Below are 7,902 nucleotides of genomic sequence, written 5' to 3' on the forward strand. Positions count from 1 at the left end.
ATATTTTTTAATATATTTCAAGTTATTAGGTCATATACTTCTGAAATTTTTTACGAATTTATATTTTAATGATATTCAGTCATAAATTTTTAAACAACTTTGATGGTGTTCGATTATATACTTTCAAACAAATTTAAAAATATTCAATCGCATTCTTCCATACGTCCTTGAAGATACTCAATTGCACAACTTAGAACAAATTAATGAATGTACTTTAGTAGTAATTTTTTATGTTGGTAAAAATATATATCTAAAAATGAAACTATATACCGTTCATTTATAGTGCTACTAGAATTTTTCTTAAAAATATCTCGTAATATGTTATATGGGTCTAAATGCAGCACAAGACGTAGAACTATCATACTAAATTAAATGTAGAAATGATCTATATTTTAAAAAAAAAGGAAAAAAAAAAAAAGAGAAAACTCTTTTTTCAATTTCAATCTATGTATATTATATATATATATATATATATATATATATATATATATATATATATATATATATATATGTATATATATTGTTAATAACCAATTTTGAATTTGAATCTTCATTCTCACTAACATGTATATAATAATTATTCTATCAGGGTATGTGTAAACTTAGGATATAGTGTTAATTAATCAAGATGAAATGTAAATGATCATTTTTTTCTGGTTGATTTATATTATAACTTTACTTTATATAAAATAAGAATATCTTAATAAGATCTGGATTTTTCATCTAATTGAAACGCAATAGTACCTATAGTGCCGATGATGTATAATAAACTTTTGGGTTATTGGCTTGAACTCTATTTGTAGTTGCACCTTTATTTCTTAATTTTTCTTTTTTTTTTAAATTTTTGATACTTTAATCCATAAACTTTAATTTTTTTTATGCACTTCTGGTCCTTATTTTTCATTTTAATTTTTAGTAATTTTGTGATGTGCAATACAATTAAAAAGGAAATAATTAAATTATAATAGTAAACAATCTCACAAGGCTTTTGCATACTGTATCACGTGCACTGTATGTCTCACAATTGCTAAAAAGTACACAAAAAAATAAATAAATAAATAAATAAATAATTTAAAAATCAAAATACACAAAACACTAAAAGTGTCGGAAAAATAATTTGAAGTCCAAGGTACAATTGTGCATATAATATATGGACTAATAGAGCAAATATGGTTGGTTAAGTAATTCTCTCACGACAGTAGTTTTTTTTTTTTTTTTTTTTTTTTTTCCAACAAAGAAAGATAAAACACTATAAAAGGTTATAAATACCTTTAAACACTTAAATAGAGTACAAACAAAATATTGCATAGACTACAATGGAGTTTTCTGAAAAATATTAAACCATATAAATGGAGTTAAAATAATTTTAACAATCAAGGGGAAAAAAAGAAGAAGATAAAAATGGTTGGCAAATCATTTGTTTCAACGCTGAAAATGGAGAATAGAGTTTAACTTTCTTTTATAAAATATATATATATATATATATATATATATATATATATATATATATATATATATATATATATATTATCTATCTTTTCCTTTTCTAATTTTTCATTTTATTTGCTTTTATGCATGAATTATTTTAAAAATTGAAAATAAAATTGGAATAGAAACTTTAATGTGGTGAGGCATGCATAATCTAAATAATTTGAACCTGTCTTAGTTTTATATATCAGAGAAAAATTGGATTTGGATTATTACTGAATTAAATAAATGATATATGAAGTCGTTTAATATAAATAATTTAGACGATTTGAATCTATCTAGTTTATCTATATATATATATATATATATATATAAAACAATTAAATCCGAATTATATAAATCAAATAAAAATTCAATAATACATGAAATTATCCGATCATGTATGGAATAATTTGAATCTATTTAAATTATGTATATTGAAAAAAAAAATTGGATCTAAATTATATACATCCAACATCAACTCAATGATAGGTAAAATTATATAGTATATATATCTCAAAGCATTCTAAATAATCTCGATTTTATAGAGTCATAGACATTTATATTTGTATTATATAAATTAAATGAGAATTTAGTTTTATATGAGGTCATTCATGTGTATTCAAAAAAACACTTATTTTTCCATTGATATTCAAATTTCCATCCAAAAAGATTTAAGATGATGGTAATGTGGTATATAAAACTTATAATTCAGGCAATCTAATAAATTGGATTAAGTAGTTTGGTTACAAGGTTGATGATTATACAGGCGAGATCAATTTAGGAATTACGATTGTTAAAGAGAATTAGAGATAATGATGATTTAGTATACGGATAAATTAGATATAATTTATTGATATGTGAAGTTAAAATTGAACGTGTATAACATCGGGTGGTTGTTAAATTTGACTTTTTTCTTTTTAAAATTATAATAATTATCTAATTTAAAAAAGGAAGACTTTCTTTTATTAGCTTGCCTAATTACTCGTTCTACAACACTAATAAAGTTTTTTTTTTTTTTTGTTTTTTAATCAATAATATCTGTCGAAGTTGCTGAGAAATTATTTAAATAGGACAGCATACTGGATCCGTAAACGAAATGAACTAATCACCACGAAACACGTCAAAGCCCTACTTCTTATAGGCTGAACCCCATGGAAAAGCGAACCAATGGATTAGTATCAGGGGGTAAATGCGTAATACCACATGAAACCTAACGTCGTAATCCAAAAGTGCCATTAAAAAGTCACTGTGCGTCTGTGACTCATCAGCTCCCCCCTTAGCGATTTCAGTGAGAGAAAGAGAGAGAAATGAGGAAGAGAGAGAGAGAGAGAGAGACAGAGAGACGTACGGCAGGCTGGTGTTTCTCCAGATTCATGGTGTAATCTGTTTCACTCTCTCTCTCTAGAAGTATAAAACTAGTTAATGAATGTTTTTCTTCTTTGTAATTTCTTTGTTTCGCAGATCTGTGTTGTTTGAAATGTTGTAATTTGTTGACATTTTTTTTTTGGGAATTAAAAGTTTGTTTTTGTTGTCAAAAAAGCATTTTGCGGATCTTGGCAATTATCCTTTAAATTCTTATTTCTGTTTTTGTTTGAATTTTTTTTAATTAAAGAGAAATTTAAATTTTCTGTATATGTTTGTGCTGTGAAAAGAGCAGAGTATGTATTTTGGGTGAAGTCACTGGAGGCAGCGGTTCATCGATCTCTTCCTGAGATTTGTTGTGGAAATTACACAAAACATGAATCGGTCGATAAACCTCTGCATCCAGCGCTTGCTCAACTTTCTGATTCTATCCTCATTCAGTTTTTTTTTTTTTTCATTTTTTTTATTTGGTGATTGTTGATATGTATTAGGAAAATGGCACGGAAAACAATTTTTTTTAGTTTTTAAATTAACTCTGTTTCAAATTTCTGAGCAAGCAAATAGTGGATTTCGATTTTCTTTATTATTTCTTATTTAATTAACTAGTTGCTGTGTATGTTTCTTTTCTTTAAATAGTACGGACACGAATGCGAATTATTTACTTGGTCTCTATATTTTCAGCCTTGTGATTGTGAACGGTTTGATCTCTGAAGCACTAGCGGCAGATGGTGAATGGTTTCTCTTTTTCAAATGTAATTTGAGGAATGAAAGCCAGATAACTTAGATTCTGATGATGATTAATTGTTATCTGATGAGCAGAAAATATTATAGTAATCATGCTATTTTAGGAAAATCAATTTCTGGATCTGATCTTTCTTATTGTAGATTCTTAGCATATGAATAACATGTGTTCTGTAGGTTTAGATTTCTATGAAAATAGGTGAATTTGCTTTTAACCTTCTTTTCTTCCCCTATTGGATTTCAATCTTTAGACATAGCCTAAATATATACGTACTATTTTTTATTCATTGTATCTTATTTTTTCCTATATAATTGTTTACTGGCTTTTTTGAGTTTTTTATAAGTTGGATTTTTTTTTATTATATCACTTTATCAAGTTGGACTTGTTATGGTTGAATCCTACCGTTTTACGGTTAAGTGCACTTTACATTTGGGAAAAAGAGAAGATAAAGTAAATTTGTTGTATTTTTAGCTATTAATCTGCTTCATATTGAATTCATTACATTGCTCTCAATTGCATGATTTGGTGTTCTTTATGATTGGTTGTTATGTTTAATGAATATTCCATTTTAGTGATATTGGCTTTTGTTGTCCTTTTGCTAGCATTTTCTCTTCTTGTTTTGCTGAAATTGTGGCCTGTTCTATCACTCTCTTCAGAAGACCCAAAGCATGTTTGTTTTTTCTAAGTTTTACATTTTTTTTTAATGTCGGAAAAAAAATGAAGTAGATTTTTTTCTTTTTTTCTCCTTTTTTTTTTTTTTTTTTCCCTGAATGAATGAAGTTGATATATTTGATGTTCTTTGTACCATATTGTCCTCTTTGCTTTCTTTTCATGCTTTTACCAGACTCGATATCTCTAATCAATATTATATTATTGATGGAAGATGAAGGCTGAGTAGTTTGGTAGGGGTTGCCCCAATGGGTCATTAAATGTAGCAAAAAAAGAGTCATTAAGTGCATAGCTGTGCATTATTTTTTTCTTTTCTGTGTCGGCGATGCCAGCTGTTTGGAATCTTTTTGCATAAGGAAAAGAAGTGTAATACATATATATATATTTACTTGAAATCTCAATGAAATGCAGCAATTTGGTTTACCCTTTTGGTTTTGGCAGCATGATTGGCTGATCAAAGGGAAATAGATAAATATTTTTAGACTTGTTTGTTTGTTTTTGTTTCCCAATTTATCGGTTCTGGAATTTTTGGTCATGGGAATTAATTCTCTGCCAAAATTATGTGTCATTTTCACGAGCAGGTGGCCTGAAAAGATTTCACTTGGTTTGTTTTACCGGTAAGGGAAAAAGGGTATCTAAGAAAGAAAGTCTCAAAGTGGGAGACAATCTTGTGTCATTACTGCATGAGAGTTTAAGGGAAACAAGTTTTCAGTTATAAAAGGAGTACCAAGTTGCGTGAGAATCTACTATGTTGATGTCACTCGTGGAATCTGGTATCAAATTCCTTGTACTATGGTTAGTATGAAAGTCAAGCAGAAATGGTAAGTTTTAGTCCCACCAAAGGAGCAACAAAAAATAAAAATAAAATAAAAATAAGTAGAAGTTATTCTTCAATGTTTGAATAAGGATGAAAAAGAATAAGGATCAGCTAGAAAGTACGAAAGGAGAATCTTGGGGATATATTAGTAATTTTAGGAATATCCTTGTTATAGTTTTTGGGTTTTTATTTAGTAAATATATCCTTATTTTTGTTTTTTGGTGAAGATATCCTTGTTTTTGTTATCTGTTCTGTTTTGAGTTGAAGAACATTGTAAAAGTTATTGTAATTCTTATGTAAGATTCTTTTGAAATGTTCTTTTGACTTTTACATTATTTGGCTGACTGTTTCTTTCTACTTTACCCAAAAAATAGTAATAACAAAAAAATGAAACTGTTAAATTGCTCTCTGGTCACATACTATAGAGACTTCGTCATCTTATTTTTGTTTGTTTTGGTAAATCACAATCTAGAGAATCTGTTGTCGGAGACAATTGAAGAATTTACATGTGCATGAACTTGTCTCTAAGTTATGGTGGTTAGTTGGTATAGGGCATTATCAACGATATTCGTATTAATGCATCATCTTAGAAAGTCTGATTCGAATTAACTTACCCTGATTCAGTGATATATTAAGGCCTTGGAATAAACGATACTTTCCTCACTGAAGAGGAGCTTACTTTTTGTACCGGTTGAACCTGAAGAAACAATAGTAAAGATCTGTGTTTGTTTGAGACAGAATTTTTAGCGAATGTATATGATTACGTTTCTGATTTGATTTCTTTATTTATTTTAGATGCATGAGTTTAATGTAGCGTCTTCTACCTTTTTAAAGGTCTTTCTTCTTTATTTCTCTTATTTATTTTAAGGAGCAACACCTATTTTTCATAATTTTCATTGTTTCAATCAATTAGACTCTAAATACCGCCAATCAAATTTACTCTGTATATCACATATAACTAAATTTATTAATTATAATTTCATAATTCAATTTTCTTAAATCAAATGCTACTATGTTGTAGGGAGGAGTAAAAAATTAAGATGGAAAATGTTAATCATTATTGTTTGCAATGAAATGTAATATAAAGTAATTATAAAGAGTATTATCAGAGTTGGATACAATATCACACTGCTTATGATTTTTCAAAATATTTTTTATTTTAAAAGTATGCTTTTTTAGAATAAAAGTAATGTTAGAGTTATCGAGGAATAGAAAAAAAAAAAAAAAAAAAAAAAAAAAAGAAAGTTGTGTGGCAAAGTGATGTATTATTAGTTTATCAAACAAAATTATTTCTCACTTTTTTTAGAGTAAAAATAATGTTAGAGATATCGAGGAATAGAAAAAAAAAAAAAAAAAAGTTATATGGCAAAGTGATGTATTATTAGTTTATTAAACAAAATTATTTCTCACTTTTAGTGACAATTAGCAGGGGAATCCATTTTTCACTAGAGCGATTGTTTAAGAGGGATCATTTTGTTAAACTAGAGTTATAAAATGCAAAATTAATACTTAATCAAATGTTGTCTATAAGTGATAAAAATTTATTTTATTGATTATATAATTAATATAATATAAAATTGGATAAATGAATTTTTAAAGGATAAATGTAGTAAATATATATATATATATATATACTTGGTAAGTAATATCCATCTATGATAATTATTGGATCAATCAATATTAGGATTTAAAATTTAAAAAATCGATAAATATAGATTTAGTAATATAATAAAATTCTATTTATAAAAAATATATTTTATCAGGATTAATTAATAAATATAATTTTATATTTTAATTTTTTGTCCAATTTAAATGTAAAAAAATAAGACATCATGCTTGGATATAATATATATAGGTATATAGTATTCATTACCGTGTAATACACGAGATGTATAATTATAATAGACGGTATAATAATAATGGATGATGTTAAATAGAATATATAATAATTAATTATATTTAAAAATGTTATTGTTAATAAATATATTTAAATTTTTTTTCAATAAATACTATAAAAGTTTGTTGAAAATTATCAATTTGATTTCTATATATAATACTATTAAATTATAAAATTCAAATTCAAAAATTACTTATATAATTTTTTCAATTATGAAATTTTTTTATTTAAATTTTCTATCTATAAAATTTAAATTTAAATTTAAATGTATTTATATAATTTAATTTAATTTAATTTTATATGTATTCAAATAATATTTTTTATCTATGAAATTCTAATTCCAATTCAAATGTATTTTTTGGTTCCTTACAAATAATTAATTTTTACATATTAAATACTCATAATATAATTTAATTAATTATTATTATTATTATTTATCCTATAGATATATTTTTATCTTATAAGGTAAATTATTTATGAAATTCAATTAAAAAAATATTTGCCTATTTAATTTTTTCTATCTACAAAATTCAAATTCAAATTCAAATCCAAATGTATTTATATGATTTAATTCAAATTCAAATGTATTTACATCATATTTTTCATCTGTGAAATTCAAATTCAAATTCAAATATATTTTTTTGATTCTTTGTAAATAATTAATTTTCGTATGTTAAATTTTTATATTTAATTTGATTAGATAAAAAATTTGATTTAATGAAATAATAGTATCCTCTAATCTCTTTAATTATCTCATATGGCAATGATTTTAATATTGTAGAATTTTTAAGATAATTTTAATTTTTTTTAATGATTTTGGAGGGAACAGAATTAACATGAGGATAACACGTGGTAAAAATTTTTGTTAACTCTATTACTTTTATATGGTATATGGATTATTATTATTATTATGTTATTATTATTATTATTATTTATCCTATTAAA

General features: G+C 25.0%; 1 long non-coding RNA gene across 2 annotated transcripts; it reads left to right on the forward strand.

The window, feature by feature from the left end:
• Positions 1-2,577: 2,577 nt before the first annotated feature.
• On the forward strand, positions 2,578-5,465 carry LOC112491844 (uncharacterized). Of its 2 annotated transcripts, none has more exons than XR_007241111.2 (2): positions 2,578-2,877; positions 3,514-5,465. It is a non-coding gene; the product is annotated as an uncharacterized LOC112491844 (long non-coding RNA). The 2 variants fall into 2 exon arrangements; XR_003056193.3 differs by having other exon boundaries at positions 2,578-2,848.
• The last annotated feature ends 2,437 nt before the right edge of the window (positions 5,466-7,902 follow it).

The sequence above is a fragment of the Ziziphus jujuba genome, chromosome 2 (assembly GCF_031755915.1).
Source record: "Ziziphus jujuba cultivar Dongzao chromosome 2, ASM3175591v1".
NCBI classification, from domain to species: domain Eukaryota; kingdom Viridiplantae; phylum Streptophyta; class Magnoliopsida; order Rosales; family Rhamnaceae; genus Ziziphus; species Ziziphus jujuba.